The following is an 18,906-nucleotide window of genomic DNA, read 5'->3' as shown; positions in this document are numbered from 1 at the left end:
TTACAAACACAGAAGAGCAAGAATAAGCCAAACAGTCACATACTCATCTACGGCCACATTAATGGCGCAAATGTTCTAACGTTTATTATCTATAATCATTGACTGTGTATAAAAGATGGATGTGACCTCTGAAAAGTGTCTGAAAAATGAAGACAAACCTGCATTCTTTCTAACAGCCAGCAGGGGGCGTCTGCTCTGGTTGCCAAAAGAAGTCAGATCGTATAGAAGTCTATGAGAAAATGACCCTACTTCTTTCTTGATTTATTGCCTCAATAAGTGTTTTCCTATTGAATTTATGGTCTCATTTGGTAGTTTCACTTGTCCTCCAACACAGTATGATGTTATTGTTATAAATTATGGTCCCATTTAAAGTAAATCAGACAATAAAGCAGGGTATGCTATGGGCAACGTCTATTGGAAATACGTAGTGTCCTCAAGTTCCCCCGTCAGATCCACCCCTTGCTTGACACATCTGGGTTCCAAAGGCCAAGACGGTGATGGCCAAATTTCAAACTCAAGGCTTTAAAACGGATGTCTACAAGCAAATCGGAGACATTGAGGTAGCTACATCTATCTTTTTTGTGCATACAGTGATTATAGTTTTAGTTGGCGTGAACATTTGCTAATCACCACTAAACAATGTCAGTGTCAGGCTGATGGATTTATCTTAAACCAAAATGTCAGACCAGTTTAAATAATAGCCTGATGATGGCATTGTACATAAAGTTAAGGTGTCAGAATTGACATCAGATTACCCAATGTGGTAACAATTCATCCAACTGTTGGTGAGACTTAGCTTCAAAACCACATCCTCATGGTGGCACTAACTTTGGTGTTGGTATTTGGTATTAAACAGTGATGAAATACATACTGTACTTCATTTGTATTATTGTTTATAGGACAAAATTATCACACTTTCTAATTTTTAGCGACTACAGAACCTTGTTGCCCTGAGTTCAGCCCTTAAAATAACTTTCTCTGACTGCATATTAACTGAGGCCTCACTGCTGTAAGCTTAGCAGGCCAAAACCACAATCATAGCCTTAAAAGTAACCCTTACCGCCCTCAATTTTCCCTTGGTACACACTGCATTTGATGGGATGAAGCCTGCAGATATGACAGGTTTTACAATCACCCAAGCTGTCTTGCATTGCTTAATGCACAGCGCAGTATATGGGTGGTGAGGTTTAGCATGTGACTGTCACCAGAGTTTCTGCTGAGGTGGTATAAGGGTGATAGCAGAGGCTGAATATCAGAGCATCTGTGCTGAATGTCAGGACTTGTGACTGAGAAAGCAGGGACCTCTTTTAAGAGATGGCACCACTTTGTATGCTGAATTTCCATTTTCTCCAATTGCCTTGATTCCTTTTTGTTGCCTCATCTTACCCCTACACATAAGTAAAAGCTGTGAAGATTTTCTGGTTAATCTCTGCCTTTTTTTTTCTTACTAGACAGAGGTTTGTTGTTACACAGTGCAGCATAGGTGAAAGCCTGTCAGTTTACAGGGTGGGGGATGGTTTGAGTCTGAACTCGTGGTTGACACCAGAGAATTGACCTTTTGCAGCAAAGACAAACTTGCCCTGAAGTTGACACCAGTGTGTGATATGACGCTGGATAAAAAGGCATGACCTCAGCTGACTTCAGAACTGCTGAAACTGAAAAACCTTCTTAGGAACTCTGTCTTTGCCCTAATTGCAACATCTTCATCCTTTGAACAATTTAATTCAAAAATCAAACCAAAAATGTGTTGGACCATGAAAAAAAGTCAAGTCAAGAGTCAAAAAGATTGAATCTACAACCACCCATCAGTTCTGTGAGGTTTGTGCTTGTGCATCATCTCGTTTTGAGCTAAATGCTAATCAGTAATTTAAGCAGTAATCTCTGCAGACGTTTATCAGGTATATGCTAACATTGGTTAAATAGCACTAAAATCAAAGTAGATCTGAAGCTGGCAGGAATTTCACTGGTAAGCGTTGGAAAAATTGGACCTGATTGCGGAACTATTTGAAAATCTGTTTGGGTTTTTTTCGGAATTAATACCGAAGGAAACTTGGATCTGCTAAATATCATAACAATCCATGTCATAGTTAGTGAGACTGGTTTGTTTGAAACCACAGATGGTAGCCATGGTGGGACTACAGGAGAGTTCCTGTGTTCTGGGCACCACGAATGTCTATACATGGATAGTTTTTGAGATATCTAGTAGAAACAAGGTTCTCCGCACCTTACAGCAAAACTCAGCTGAAATTGATGCTTCTCAGCTTGAGAACAGCAAATTTCCAAAGTACAAAGGGGTTCTAGAGCACACTCCTTAATTCACAGCCTTTTATTGTGAAGACAGACTAACATTTCAACACTGCTGTGTCTCCATCAGAGTCAAAGTAGATAAATTCACAAGGCAAACAGATACAACCAGCCTAAACCAGGTGTACAGTTCGATGATGAATCCAGTAGTGGGTGTTACCATAGTCAGTGTCCAAGTGTTAACATGCCCAGCATCATGCCAGAAACAAAGAATTATCCAATTACCAGGCATCCACCACTCATCCAATAACAATTGTACACCCATTTTGGTTGTATATATCAGCTTGCCTCATGTCTTTGTCCTTTTTGACTCTGATGAAGACAAAGTAGAGTTGGATCATTAGTCTGTTTGCACAATGGAAGGCTTTGACTATAGTCATGTGTTCCAAACCCTTTTTGTACTTTTGGGATATTCCAATTTGGACAAAAGTGGCGGATCAGCCAATTGAAGTTGCCTGGAGGATAGTATAGCTAGAAATATGTTTACTGGTAACAAAATAAAAATGTTTGTCCGTGAGTTTGGCACTTCAGTTAAATCGCTTACACAAGAGTCATTGTTCTTTTGTTCTCAGGAATAACAAAGAAACCCAAAGGTTTAGCGCTGTGTTAAATAGCCGAAGGATGTCTCCTATAAATCTGAACTCAAAACATCTGAGTCTCATACTACATCATCTACATTTGACCACATATCCACAGGAGAACATAAAATACGTTGTAAACGTGACAGCAGGGTGGATTTATCCCCAAAAACCAGACCATAACCTTACACAACATATTAATGATAAGCGAGTCAAGCACATTTCTGGACCATTTTAGCTCACAGGAAATTTTTGTTACACCCTTGATTGGTAAAGTCAACTCCAATCAGCTCGGAGGAGTGATTGCACATGCACAAAACACAACCCACATTCAGGCCCGGGAGCTGCCCAGTGCTGCCACAACCACAGTTGGGAGTCCAGTTCATTGAGAGGGAAGCGCATCCCGTTCACTACCGCTGCCCACATTTATCCTGGCTGTCTCAGTTTACCCAGAGAAATGATTTACAGATGTGAAAACCCCACATCTGCAGCTTCGGCTCTGTGCTGCTGTTGATTTGCATCAGCATTTTGCAGTGAGAGAAGATGAACATTAGTCACTGCTAAGTTGAAAATAGTCATTGTAGGTTGTTGTGTTGTTAACCACAGTAGGAGGTGATATGTACGAATGTGTTTGTCTTTATCTGATGCTTTTTATATTAGATATCATATGGTATCGCCAAACTAGGTTGCAACTTAGAATACACACTATGCCAACCCAGAGTTTCAACTGTTCTGTCAGTGGTTTTACAAAATCATGTTGTCCTCCTTGTGTAGGGGTCACACTTTAGGTTGTATCTCGTGTGGTATTTTAAATCCATTAGCCAGTATATATTGAGCTGAAACTGTCTGTAAAAATTGCAAATCAAACTGCAGCTGCAATCTCTGTATGAAAAATTGCAATAAGATGTTTTCCCCCGATTAATTCATGTAGTTCAAGGATGCTTTGGTTGCTTTATTGATTGAATTTTTACACTGCATGATGCATTTTAGTAAGAACATAAGTTTTTGCTTAGCTTATTGTTGCTTCTTTGTGTCTTTGGAGCTGAATTGCTGCAATGAGGGAGACGGATAGACTGGTGCAGAAAGGCCGGAGGATTTGTTTTTGGGGGTGTGAGAGAAAATCTAGAGACAGAAAGAAGACAGATGCCTGCAGGCTGTTTTTTTTTTTTTTTAAATTTCTGTGGTATCAGGGTCACTGATGGCTCACACGTTTGCCAGACGCATGCACTTTCACACTCGCACACGCACACACATGCATGAACACACACCGCCTAAAGCTAATGCTTCCCACTCACTTTCACTTCATGAGGCTGCTCTTTTGTCTGGTTTGTAGTTGGAGACTAACATTTTGAACCAAACAACGCATGCAAAAGGGGGACATCAGATGACTTTTGGCATTGATCAGATCAAACACGGGTAAAACCTGCACCCACGCCTGCAATGGTGAACTACTTTGTGTGTGAATACATGTGAGAGAAAGACAGAGAGAGAGAGAGAGAGAGAGGAGGAAACAGCAAGCTCGAACAGAAAAACAACAAGTCTGTCTCTGGCGCAAACCACAAGCCAAATGTCACATCCAGTACAGCACAGTTTGAAGGAAAACCGCTGCACCAAGTTCTTTTTCTCACAAATAAACATATATTTTTCTCTCACATCTATCTATCTCTATTTTAAAGAACATTTTACTTCTACAGTGTCACAAAGGTTGTTACCAGGTGAACCCAAAAAAAAAGGATCAAGAACATCTGTTTTTAGTAAGACTTGCATGATACTATATCACTTGTCAAGAAAACAAATCAGCATGGTCAGCACCCGCTGCCTATCTCTCCTCTGGATATTAACCATCTGTTCACCATAAATGAACACACATGCGAGCACCTGGGCTTCATCCAAAAACAAGGTCCCCTTTTTATGATTGATGATGATGCATTTAGCCCTGTGATAAGCCATAATGTGGCTGTATTGGTTGATTATTAACTGTAATTAAGCTCCAGGATCATCACATAAACTAAACGTACTCCGAGTGCACTGGAACAAAGGACAGTGTACACAATTAACTGACAGATGGATGAAAAATCCAATAATGTTGATAAGGTGCCAAGTTCAAAGTTCAGCTTTAAATGACAGCAAATGTTTTCCTACTGATAAGCACTCCAGCACTTTCATTGTTCATAAATAACAAGGCTTTAATTCATAACTGGCAGAATCTTCTTTTGGTTTGTAAGTAAAACACTCTCTGAATTTTTTAAAGATGAATTTTAAGCACATTTTTGAGTGAAACTCTGAGTATATTCCTGATTTCCTTAATGTCCTTGAACTATTGATTCATTTTGCATCACAGTATCACATCTGTGCAATGTTGACTTACCCTGCAATTTATTACACGTCTGCTTATCTTTCTGCTTTCGACTGCCAAGGAGACAAGTGTGTGTATCTACCAGTAGCAACTTTTTAATCCATGTAAACTAAATTAACTTTTAATGGAGGTCAATGTGAAGTCTCTGGTTAATTTTCTAAATTATCACCTTGAAATAGGGATTGTGAGATTTCTTTGAAATGTTTTACTGTGGGTAAAGATTGCTACGCCCCCACAGTTTAGTGAAGCAGACAGGAGTTTAACCACCTTACCCTGCAATCAGACAACCCTTTCTAGTGTGATCTTTAAAGCCACCAGATTCTGATGAGAAAAATAATGATTTAACCATATAGAATAGGGGAGTATCTGGTGTCTTTTAACATGCTGGTTTGCCAAAGCTCAGTCTTAAATGCCTGTTTAAAGTGTTGCAGCCAGGTAGGCCGACTTGCATCATTTGTTGAACAACTGTGATAGCTGGATGCCAAGTAGCTGAGAACATTTGTATCTGTCTTTTCCAATGCAGTGGCTTTGGATGCAATGTGTGCCAACTTGCATAAACGTTTTTGCAATGATATCTGAGCAAAGATCAAAGCGTTCATGTTCACTCTGATGTGGTTTTACAGCCTTTTAAATTACATTTGTTCGTCCCACTGTTCAGTAGAACTGGTTTCTTTTATTTGCATTCAGTGTGTCCAGGGTTACCACACACACACTTAGGTGGCTCCTATAAGCGTTCTGTTCACAAATACATCCATCCATTATCTATACACCGCTTAATCCTCACTAGGGTCGCGGGGGGGCTGGAGCCTATCCCAGCTGACTCAGGTGAAGGCAGGGGACACCCTAGACAGGTCGCCAGTCGGTCACAGGGCTACATACAAAGACAAACAATCACTCTCCCATTCACACCTACGGGCAATTTAGAATGATCAATTAACCTCAGCATATTTTTGGACTGTGGGAGGAAGCCGGAGTACCCGGAGAAAACCCACGCATGCACAGGGAGAACATGCAAACTCCATGCAGAAAGATCCCGGGAAAGCCGGGACGCGAACCAGGGATCTTCTCGCTGCAAGGCGAAAGTGCTAACCACTACGCCACTGTGCAGCCCTTCACAAATACATACTGTATTTTAAGCAAAAAAATGGGGAATTAATATCCTGTAAACAGATGAGAACTATTTTTTTTATATGTTACTCAATAAGATAAAATACATTATTGTTGGGGACTATTTCAAGCTGCAGATTTGCTGAGCAGTAAATCTATGATGTTTATACTCAAGTTTATGAAGGTACATGCCAGCTAGTGAAACAGCAAGGCTTATTGATTTAATTATTTTTAGATGATAAAGAAGCACATCGTCTGCAAACATGATGACACTAGACGAACAAAATACGCCCCAAATCAGAGCCGCAAACATCCAGAGTAACAGATTCTGGAGGGAAGCAGGCACAGATGTATTTCAAGCCAATTTCTTCTCCGGTGAAGTCTCAGGAAATAAATCTCATGGCTTTATCTTTTGAGTTCTTGTATTAGCTAAGCCCCTTTCAGACATGCCCTCTTTTTCAATAATCTGACAGCATTTGAATTTGTCGGTTTCATTTTTGAATAAGTACCCTGGTACCTTTTCCACAAGACTCACAATGACAATTTAAAGTTGAACCTAGTGACCTTTACATGTCACTTTCAGCATGGCACAAGTCTGATCTAGATGCAGTTGTATTTAGAGATAGACAGGAACAAGATTATGATGTACCGACATTGTTGTATATAGTGGGCGCCACTTGATGTACTGTTCTGTCTTGGGGAAAAGGCAAATATGTTGCAGGTATTATTGTATTTCAGCATTATGCATGTTACCGTTTGACTAGGGACGCTGTATCTTCAATTTTGGACTTGTTGCTTCCCAGGACAATTACAGTTGATTTAAAAAAAATAAACACAAGCAATCCTGAGCATTTTTCTCCTGCCTTGTTTGAACCTATCTGATGTCTTTTTTAGTACCAGTCATTTGTAATAGTTTTGAAAGGCACAGACAAGATGATGTTCTCCTGCCTCTAGGGGCAGTATTATGTCTTTATGTTTATCTGTATGTGAGGTTTAACAAAATGCATTGTTTCTTGCAATCTTAGGCTCTCAGAACGAGACTGAGTTGTCCACCTGCATCTACAGGACAAGGAACACTTCTTTAAGAACTGCAATGCTGACCTTCTGGAAAGAAGAAGACAGATGGTTTGAGAGAGGAGTGAAGTAAGTAGTCATGTCCCAATCTCAACGATCAAGGGTAATTTTTAACTGATTAGTGACAGCACAAACCCAAGTCCAATCATTTGTTTACATAGGATGCAAAATTTTAAATTTACGCCTGATGGCTCATATTGGCCACAGTGGACTTCTGTCCAGCGCTGGGATAGCTCTTCTAACAAATGAACATATCATGTGGGTCTCGAAGACAGCTCTGTTACATTTGTCATTAGGATCAAAGAACGCCGCCCCATTTAGTTCCAGCTTGCCTGAATCGCATGAGCTGTATGTAGAGGTCTTTAAGTGTCACAGAAGACTTTTTCATGGTGTCCCTTTATTAACTAAACCCCTACAGTGTTCTCTGGTTGTCAATATAGAACTGCTCATTGTCTGAATGATCACTTCCTCTGGTCTCTATAGTAATAAACAGAAACACCTAGTGGTGCAACCAGGTACTGCAACTAATCTGCAACATTTAAAATGTGCATTTTGTAGGAAAATGGTGTTGAGTATCAGCTGATGCTAAATATTAAATGACTCGGACTGGATCAGTGGTAAAAAGAAAAAAAAAGAAAAATGTTGATCAGGACATCCCTAAAAGGCAGTTATCTATGTAAAATTGGAACATTCATCTCTAAGCAGAAGAGGGGGTCAACTAGACCACTTATCAGTTACTTGTAATGCAGTCTTGATTTTTCTTCATGGCAAGTTTTAACCACCTTGCTTCACAACCACTCACAGCTACAGATATATGAGTCTTAGGACATTCATGGGCCAATAGCAATGAGATTTAATGCCAGCAATATACTGTAAATCTGGGATCCCTCATCAGTTAAATAGAACTGAAGAAGCCTTTTGATATGTGAAATGTGATCAAGAACCATAAAGGAGAAGTTCAGGATTACATCAAGTTATCATAGTATTGTACAGAATTGTGCGGGAAACATTTTGTCTAGTCAGGCCACAATAGTTGGTGACTATGAAAGTTTAACTGCCGCTTCCACTATTTTACCGGTTAACCACACAGAATAGAACAGAACCTTCGACTGATGCAGCATTTATATGCCAAACAGATCGTTGGACAAACTTACAGACCACAGAAAAAAATGCAACCAGAGCATGAGTGGCGACTCTTGTTAATTTCCCAACCTGTCTGTCACCCAGGCCATTTTTGCAACTGAGTGCATTCTGAGCTTCCTCTATGTCTCCAAAGAGGCCTATAAAATGAGCCATAATTGTTATGTAGATGAGCGATGAGGTTATGTCCTCGGGTGTATAAATATATCTTTATATGAGAGCATGGTAGGTAATGAGCAGTCATTATGATAGGGGCTGTCTTACATTGCACACTGAGTCACATCCCAAGGGCTCCAACACACACATATACACTAAATGCTGGCAGTTTTCTTTCTGGCCTGCGAAGGGAAGGACTGAAACCAAAACTTTTCACTGGTCCGACAGAAAAAGAGGGAGAAGGAGGAGAAAAGACTGAAAGAAACGGAGAAATCCTACTACTTAACGGCAGGAATGTCTTGGCTTTCGCAGATATCTTCTACCATCAGTACAGAAAGAGAGGGAGGACTGGTGTGTTTGGCAGCAACACCCTCTAAATCAAACACGCGAGTTGCAGCAGAGGGGAAACCACTGCAAGGAAACCATGAATTTGATTTTGAAGTTATCGGTGTCAGCTCCCCTATCTCGTGTTCCACTACTGGAGTTTCTGAGCCTCTTGCAGTAATCTCATGTTTAAACACTGTTCTGGAATTGGATAAAACTGGCGGGCCACCATTATCATCTTCAACACCACACAGCAGCCACGCCTCTCCTTGAATCATCGACCAAACTGACACTGCAGAGCACATTGTGAACTCTCAACAGCATTTATACTGGAACAAAATATGGAAAATAACTGTATTTTTATTAGCTTGTAGTTTTAATGTGTGACTGAAACTGAATTAATGTATTTCAGCTTTTTAATTTTGTGCTAAAACCCATGAATGCTCAACACTGCAATCAAAAAAAGAACTTAAAGCTGCACTAATCAGTATTTTGATATTAGAAATAGCTCAATAGCTTCAACTTGAATAAATAAACAGTTGCTTGTTGTCAAATACCCACTGAAAATCACCTAATTTGTCAGCATTTTAGCATCTGTCAGCCTATTGTTTTGGTTTTACTCGCTTACAACTTAACTGTTTTTAGTCTTACTGCTCTCATCAACAATTTTTCAAAAGTGCTTATGCTAAACTGTGCTACCTGCCTAGCATGAAGTAATGCAGTGTAGCAGTTAGCAGCAGTAGAAGCCATATGTTTTTGCAAATCAGTACACTGCACTTACTGCTATCTACAGAAGAGAGAATTGCATATTAGTCTTGCACACAAATGCACCAAAGAAGAACAGGTGATGTTTGGACGTCATCTTACCTGTCGCATGTTTACTCACTGTGATCTCATTGTTCACTGCAATATAAAGTCCTGGACCTCTATGGAACAACACAACCCTGGCTAGAAGTAGAGAGAACATAAAAAAAATACTTGTGTGTAGTATAACAAAATTATAATACCACAAATTAAAAAAAAAAAAAAAACCAAGATGATTTTGCTACTACATTTTACAAAAAACAAAGAATTAAAAAAATTGAGTGTACTACATTTTTCCAAGTTTTACCAAGTCTTACCAATACTGGAAGAAAAAAAAAATCTGGTTGTATGTACTATGAATAATTTGCTATTTACATTATTCATTTGTTTATTTGGCACACATGCCAGCTAGTGAAACTTATTTATGTGTTTAGTGAAACTTACAGGCTTATTGGATAAATAATTTTTTAGATGGTAAAGAAGCATGTCATCTGCAAACAATGACAACACTAGACAAGCAAAATTCTCCAGGAATCAGAGCCGCCAACTTCTTCCAGAGTAACAAATTTTGGAGGGAAACGTTTTAAGATGTCAGGCACAGATGTATTTCTTGCCAACAGGGTGATTTTACACCGCACAGATAGGAGACAAGTATAGAAAAACCGAATAGTTCATGATTTTTTGTTACGTAATTGTTAGCTATAGCCATGTCGCTAATGGCTTCACGGTTGTGTTGAGGAGAGCAGAATTTTTTGTTTTTCATAGAATCTTGCTGGTATAAATGATTTATTTTTGCCCATTTTTCAATGATTTTCATGAAATACCACAATTTGCAGTATACATTTGGTAAAGTTTTCATGGAGAAATGGTTTCTGGTTCCAATAAATGGTCAAGTTTGGGTAAAAACACAACATGCATGGGAGAAAGAAGTTGTCAATGCGCCCACAAAATGAGAGGAATAGGAAGATACAGGATTTTGTGGTTTACAGATGGCACATTTGTTGAAGGAATCCACAGATTTCCAAAGATGCCTCCATATGTCTTAAGACTATTCTGGAAGGTGTGTTTGAAATATGGTTCAAGATTCCGGTTGTTTTGAGATTAAGTCCCCCACTATGGCCAGTCATTTGGCACTTTGTCATTAAACTACCTTTTCATCATGTTTTTACCCCTGAAGGACGCGATTTACTCAAATAGGTCAACAGGGATTGGTTTTATCGCTGTGCTCTCTAATGTCCAGTGTTGTGAAGGAACCTTTCCACCTCTGGCTGGATTGCCACTCAGCTTCAAAGCTATTAGAGTAGCACAAGGTCAGCGGTCAATCTGTTTGTGTTCCTCCTGACATGAGTGCAGTCAGCGGGCCGTGGAGAAGGTAGACGGAACGAAAGATGGGTGGAGATTTTATCGGCTGTTTTCTTAAAGAGGAACTTACACTGGCTCGCCATCAAGAAGAAACTGTTTAACCACATAATGATGTCAGCCACATTTTTAAAAAATAAATCTGTGCAAATTAATCTGCATGACACACTTGCACACCTTGTTTCACCGGCCTCATGGGGGTTACTCATTGATATAATACCTTCCCTGGCCCTTCACTAAAAAGGTTACCCGTTGCCAATGAATGCCTAACCGTTACACAAACTTAAATCTAACCTTAACCCAACCTCAAAACATGCCTTCACCTTAAAATCTAATGATTTGTCTTCTGTATACTTGGTTTTTGTCCCCATAATTTTACCATGTTAACAGATTTAGGAGTAATGCCTGCCTACACACACAGTTTCTTCTCTATATATTACAGATACAAGGTGTTTCTTTTAACGTCTACTGATTTTTCCTTTCTTGGTGAAATATATTTGTGCCCAGGTAATGTTTTCCAACACTGGAATGAGGAAACATTGTTAATCAACATATACACTGACACTGCAACCCTACCTTACAAAAATTATGCTAGCTAGTAAGTAAATTGAATTTTAATTTACATTTCTAAAGAGGCTAAGCATTTTTCCTCACTGAAACTTAAGACTGTGACATAGTAGGAAAAGTCTCCCGTTTGAAAGAGCCACGTCTATGAAAAGCTGTTTTAACATTTAATAGCTAGACTTGATATCCATAATGTAATTCTTCCTAGTCAAAAGGAGCATTTGAGGTATCCACAATGTCATTCTTCCTTGGATATTCACGATGTCAACTGCAGATAACTCCAACTGATTTATAATATTTATAAAAATGATAATTAAAGTATCAGATATCTGCAATTTTATCCTGGTTAGTTGTAACTGTTATTCAAGATATCTTTAATTTACCCTAAATTCAAGACATCTACACTGTCCTTTTTAGATATCCTAAATTAAAGAATGATGTTGTAAATATCTCAGATGTGTTATTACATATTTCATTAGGTAATATAATGGCAGATATGTTAAATCAGAGTTTTGATTTGGTGGAACCACCGTTCACATATGTTTAATTACATCAGAAACTACAGCGAGACGCGGAGCAGCTTGCTGTTCAAACATGCTATGACACTGTTGTCATAACTGCATATGATGAGACGTTTTACTGTCACATCGGAACAGCCTGAAGCCTGTGACCACAAGTCTCAAATGAACAAAGCTCTTGTTCCCCACAAACTCCTTGTTGATAAGCGTTTCCTATTTCATGGCTATTTCGACTGATCCACCACAGCAGCTGTCATTACTTCAGCTAACACTGCCTTGAATTAGTGACATCATGCTTAATAGTTCGGACTAGTTTTTATGACTTATGACATATCTGCAGCTTTAATTTTGACAAATCAAAATTGAATCAGATATCTCCAGTTGTTGTTTTGACTTGTCAGAATAATATTTAAAATACAGAGTAAAAATTTAGTAGAGTAGAGACAGTGTAATTACGACTAATCCAAAAGACAGTATTGATATCTGAAATTTTAATTTTGGTAAAAAGATAAAAGAATTGGGTTTCACATCCTGTGTTGGAGCATTATTCTTAGACTTAATTATTGGTTTTTTTTGTTCCTTACTTTCAGTTTTCCTTCACTGTTTTTTTTAGGTTTAGGCACCAAACCTACATGGTTAGGTTTAAGAAAATAATACATTTTGGGTTAAAATATGACAGTTTTACCGCATGTTTTAAGGTTTTCTTCCAGTCTCTGGTTTGACAGAATGACAAGTCCCGCCCCATCTAACATATGATTTATTGGCTGGAAAGGAGCGACAGTGAAGAAATAAAGTAAATGGAAAATATATATTGATATGAGACAATCAAACCTAATCCAGCAAATAACATTTCTTTAAAACACATTTGGAAATACAGTTTTTAGCTGTGCGGGAATATATTTTTGGGATGAAACTAAACGCATCATGCACTCTTCACTGGCCTAGCTTTGTACACCCACCATCTACCCCAACCTCCTCCTGTGGACTCAGATGACATTTGTAAATATGGTGCTTCTTTCATTCAGAAACATACGGCCTCCCATGCTTTTCCCCATGAAAATATCCAAATTTGCAATACAACATCCACTTGTAGTGACTATAGTGTTTTTCAAATTTAACTTTGTATACCTGCCATGAACCCCAACCTCCTCCTGTTGATTTAGGTGGATCTCATAAATGTGATACTTTCTTCATTCAAAAACATACTCCCTAATAGATTTTTTTTCTATCAAAGTATACAAATTTGCAATATAGTTTTCAATTGTAGTGACTCTTTCTAAACTTAACCTTGTACACCCACATTCCACCCCAACCTCCTCCTGTGGACACAGATGAAACTTGTAAATGTGATGCTTCCTTCATTCAAAAATATATTGCCAGACGCACATTTTTCCCATCAAATTGTTCAACTTTGCAAGACAGCATCCACTTCTAGGGACTGTGGTGTAATTAAACTTGGCTTTGTATGCCCACCATCCACCCCAACCTCCTCCTGTGAACTCAGGAGCTTCCTAGTGCTTCCTTCATTTGAAAACATCGCCTCTGAATATAATCCACATTTACACTCACCGTGTACTGGATTCCATTTAACTGTTTTTCTGTCCACCACAGGTGAAGTGGATGTTGTATTGGATCACACTGGATTTGCTAATGCATGTAAATGTATCTGAATATCATTTCTAGTAGACAGGACTGGAAAATGTTGTTATGTGAAGGTAGAGTATGAACCAGAGAATGAGTTTAGCTGCATTGATCTAAAGGAAACAGCAGACATTGGTTAATCCTTTTAGTTTATCACTAAAATCACCCCTTTGATATTATAGTCATTTGATCCAGTGTTATGACCATTAATCCATGAATTTAACACAAAATTGCCCACTACATCCATATTTCCTCTAATGTGTATGTAATGTACCATATGTAGATTTTTTTCCGCACTTTATAAATGTAAAAATCCCCATGCACTACTCAATAAACACAAAAATAGGGGAATAAGAACACAACCAGGACATCTATCCTGAGCTGACAATAATATTCATTCAGGGTCAGACCGGGAAAAATGATAAACAACAGATGGAACCTAGTGTGCACTCCATGAACAAACCATGAATAAACATGACGACGCTGTATTTTCACCTACTGGGATTCAAACAAACAAAAAACTAGGCTGTTTCTCGTCAGCGCGTCGTGCTAAAAAGACAGGTAATGCATCTTCCAAAATCATTGACACTAAAACTGCTTTACCACATGTTGATGAGTGGTGGATGAAATGATGGTTGTGCAGATTGGAAACTCGTGTTTTCAGAAAATCTAGAGTTGACTGATGAGCTTCAGATAATGTTTCAACCTCAAAAGTGACACCCTCAAATTTTTGGAAGTGAACCTCTCATACGCTCCGACCACCGAGCCATAAGTCATTCCCTGGTAGGAAATCATGGAGAGCATTGGGGCCCGAATTCATTCCTTGTCAAAACAGGACATACTACAGCGGCCATTAAATTGAAAGGAATGTAGGGAGCGCGTCTCGTAATTTCTCTCTGTCTCTCTTGGCCTCTAACGTCTACTCGTTTGGAAAAGCAAAATGAAAGACAGGCTTCGGTTCGCGTGCTCAGGGTCTCGTTGCTTTAAACCTTGAGGGCAAATGTGTCGGTGGGGGGATACTGGGTGATGATGAAGGGCATATGGAGTGGACAGCTAACATATTTCACAGGCAGGACAGATCAAAGAGTGATGACATGCTTGTTCTCTTTCTCTTGCTTTGTCTTTCTACCTTTCCTCTCTGCTTTTTGGGCAACTAATAAAGTCCACTAATCTAATTAGGGCCTCCTTAAAGGGACCGAGTGGAGCCTCGTGTGCAGAGAAAATATTGTTTTTCTGGACCGTGGTTTGGAAAATCTCCATCTTCGAGGGTGGAGCGGGAATTTTTTGTACCGTCACTGCTTCACTTCTCACCTCTTGTCTTTGCCATTCGAGGCTTAACTGAGGACAAGATGTTATCGCTACAGCTGCCTCTGATGGGTGAGATTTCTCCAGGTCACCTAAAGCTACGTAATAGCAGTCACATGAGGTGATCACACAGGAATATACCACTCACAGTAAGAGGTAGGGATTAAAAACCACGTGTAAGCTAAAGCAGAAATGAAAACGGCTTAAATACACAGAAGCTTCGGAGTTGATTTTGCATATGAGAGACATGCAAGGAATTTGAGTTCCTTCCAAAAATATACACACCCAGGAATACTTTCCATATCAAGCAGCCGCATATGGCTGATTAATAACACATATGTCTTCATCTCATTTTCTTTCTGTTATCTAAATTGCCCTTTAGTGAATCACAAGCATGTCAAGTCACGATGCTGTCAGCTGTTTAATTATCAATGTAAAATGGCTAAACTGGCTTTAAAAGGTAGTCAGCTTGGGTAGAAGAGAAACAAGATGTTAAAGATGATAATATAACACACATTGTTATGTTGCCACCGCAGTTTTTGCACCAGCAGCTGTTTTTTTTTTTGTGTGTGTGTTTGGGTTGCGGTGTAATGATATGTGTGATTTTACTACGACAAGGGTGTGGCTGCACTCGACTTTGCCGCTTACGCTTCACACACAAACACACCCGGCCTTAAAGAGGCAGCCCAGTCGAGAATACGTGTTACTCACTGTAGCAGATTGTTGCTTTGACGTTGTCTTGTGTTAGTGTTGCAGACAGAAATGAGGTGTGAAAAAAAAAAACAATTTCACAATTACTGCATTATGATTAATAGCTTCTGTGGAATCAACAGTAATATGCAATTTCTCACAAAACCCCAGATTCCTGTACCAGTGTATTCTTATTCCAATAAGCATACTTTTATGGTACGATTGGGTTGATTTTGTGTCAAAAAAAGCAGTATATTGAGACGTCTGTAGAATAATTCACACTTTTGTGCTCAGTTTACTCATATTCGATTACAAAAGCATTATCTAAAGTATCATCTTTTGCATTATTTGCCTTGCTAATGTAATATTTGTCACTTTTTTCCACCAAATAATGCTTAGGTGTGTTTAAAAGTAATTTACTAGCCCTAATTTTGCATATGTTGATTTAAGAATCATTTTCTGTCTTAAATCGCAAAAACACAGACACACAAGCACACAAGAGGAGTTATTTTACTTCTAAGGAAAAAAAGAATTTCAAAATTACTGCATAATGATTAATAACCTCTGTGGAATCAACAGTAAGACAGCATTTCTCATAAAACCCCAGATTTCTAGACCAAAGTATTTTAATATAACCTTTCAAATGTATTGGAAGAATCTACCTTTTTGTTATTATGGGTTGTTTTTGTGTCTGAAAAGGCTGTATCTTGAGGGATGTGTACAAAAATATACATGTTTGTGTTCAGTTTATTCATTTTTGGTCACAAAGTCATAATCTGAAGTATCATCTTTGGCATTTTTCACCTTGCTAATGTGATATTTTGTGTCTTTTTTTCCTTTTTTCAAGCAGTGGTTAGGAGTCTTAAACCTTTTGCCTTATCCAGTATTAAACAATTCTACAGTTCATTTCCTGGAGATTGAATACTGCCAACTTTGTTTTTTGCTTTGAATTTGCAAATGTGACTGAGAAATATGAAATTTTCCGACTCAACATTGCAAAAACACACGCACACAAGTGCACTAGAGGAACTATTTTACTACTTGCACTGTCAAGCAAACCGGTTGGACCAGCAGCTCAACAGGAGCCAAACTATTTCCCTCCAAAGCTGCTGGGCGGAGACACAGGTGCAGGAGTGCTGGCATGTTGCCCTCTCTGCTCTGCAGGCAGGGGACATTTCCAGACAGATAGAGGTACTTTTCCAATCCAGCCGTAAAGCCTGTCCGGGAGGGTAAACCACCACTGCAGTCTGTGCCAGTGTTTTTCCCCGCATTCCTCTACAAGTCATATAGAACTTCAAGTTCTTACAGAGAGACAGTGGTTAAAAAAAGAAATGGCTCAGAGTTTTTATTTTTCCCTGGTGTGACTAAATGAATGCACAAAAACAAGTGAGAAACATGGTGCATCCAGGAGTCAGGAGTGCGCAGGAGCCAGTGTGTATGTAGGGCATTAGTGGGTGTGCATGTGTACCTTAGCACAAAGTTGTGTGCTTACGGTCCCTGTCACATGTCTAATTAGTAAGAATACATTACACTATTTGTGTGTGTGTGCAGGCCCAGGTAAAGTGTTTACAGTACTCATAAATCTAGTCATGCAGGTGGTGATTAAACCTGCATTAGTGGCCATAAACCTCTGGAAAGTGTTTTGCACTGTGTGGGAAAATATCACGTACACGTTAATGTATAGTAAATAATTAACAGGTGTATTCATCTGAGACTGATCTGCAATAATTCACCTCTGATACGAGCAGATAGGTATTTAATCAAACAGATCATTTTTTCGCCCCCACCTTTCACCTGTGTGTTACTAATGTGTCTGCCTTCCCTTTTAGTATTTAAATCTGCTTTGGCTTCCTTTTTTATTGTATATTATTGTAACTGGTTCCTCATATTTTATTACAGTTGAAATTCTCAAAACACTAACAGCCATCACTACATTTTATGTCATCTGCAAAATGTAATAACTCACTCAAAATGTTAAATTCTTGTTTCAAAATCAGCTAAATTGCTTATGATTACATGTTACATAAAACTACATGTAATGTGAGGGAATTGTGTATAAGATTATGTAAGCCCACATAAAAGCTGCAGTAAAAGGAGGATTTTGTGTCGTTTAGGTTATTGTTTTAGTTGTACTGCACTTGTAGACATTGCTGTCAATCCTGCTGGGAATGTAGGGCAGTGTTTGGACACTAAAGAGCCACATATTCCTCTCAGGAGCTGGTGGAGAACAAATGAGAGCTAAAAGGAAATCAAATATCAGCCTTATACTTGCTAAGTGACCAGAAATATGACTCCATGTTAATGCAAATTTCACATTAAATAGGCCACAACATCTTTGTAAGTAAATAAGAGAATTAAAAAAAACCCTTATCATTACTTTAAAAGTCGCATATCATGCTCGTATTTGACAAGTTAATAAAGTCTCCCATGTCTTAAGTTCTAACTCAAAGTACTGCACAGAACATTAATTCTACCTTGTTTATGCTTCCTCTGTTTTTAAATCTGTTCCAAGCAGCAAGTGCCTAGTGGTGGTCAGTGGTATTGCACTTCCTTATTGGCTTCATTTTTCAGAGCCGGTTGCTTCATTCATCTTTCTTACACATTTATAATAATATATTATGTTAAAAACAATCAAAAACAGGCAATTTACATAATACGACTCCTTTAATGTGACAGTCCAACTTCGGCTGGAGCCTTGGTGGTAATTTGCAGTTGTGTTTTTGAATGTCACTTTACAGAGAGCCAACCCAAGTGGCTGTTGTCAACTGTGCAATGCCTTCATAGCAATTTGAGGTCATAACACATGAAAACAATAATGAAATAATATCTGCTGATATGAGGTTTAAAAAAAAACGTTTGTTGCTTCACAGATAAGTAGAAGAGCAAGTCTATCTTATTAGCTCAGCCTTCCCTCTTGGCAGAAAGATGAAGTGATGGGGCATGCATGGCTTGTAGTTTTTGTGCAGGAATGTCACCCCACATAGTC

General features: G+C 38.8%; 1 protein-coding gene across 2 annotated transcripts in view; it reads left to right on the top strand.

Annotated features, from left to right (window-relative positions):
* Window positions 1–18,906, top strand: part of cdpf1 (cysteine rich DPF motif domain containing 1) — a 113,923-nt gene that overhangs the window by 17,619 nt on the left and 77,398 nt on the right. Inside the window, exon 4 of one of the 2 annotated variants that reach the window (XR_008600145.1) lies at window positions 7,371–7,488. The gene's annotated coding sequence lies outside the window, so the exon portion shown is untranslated. Of the gene's footprint in view, window positions 1–7,370; window positions 7,504–18,906 lie in introns of those variants that run through there. The other variant, XM_035951407.2, reaches the window with a different exon arrangement.

The sequence above is a fragment of the Amphiprion ocellaris genome, chromosome 21, assembly GCF_022539595.1.
Source record: "Amphiprion ocellaris isolate individual 3 ecotype Okinawa chromosome 21, ASM2253959v1, whole genome shotgun sequence".
Classification (NCBI taxonomy): Eukaryota; Metazoa; Chordata; class Actinopteri; family Pomacentridae; genus Amphiprion; species Amphiprion ocellaris.
Note: the sequence above shows the minus strand (reverse complement) of the source record. Positions and strands in the feature narration are given on the sequence as shown.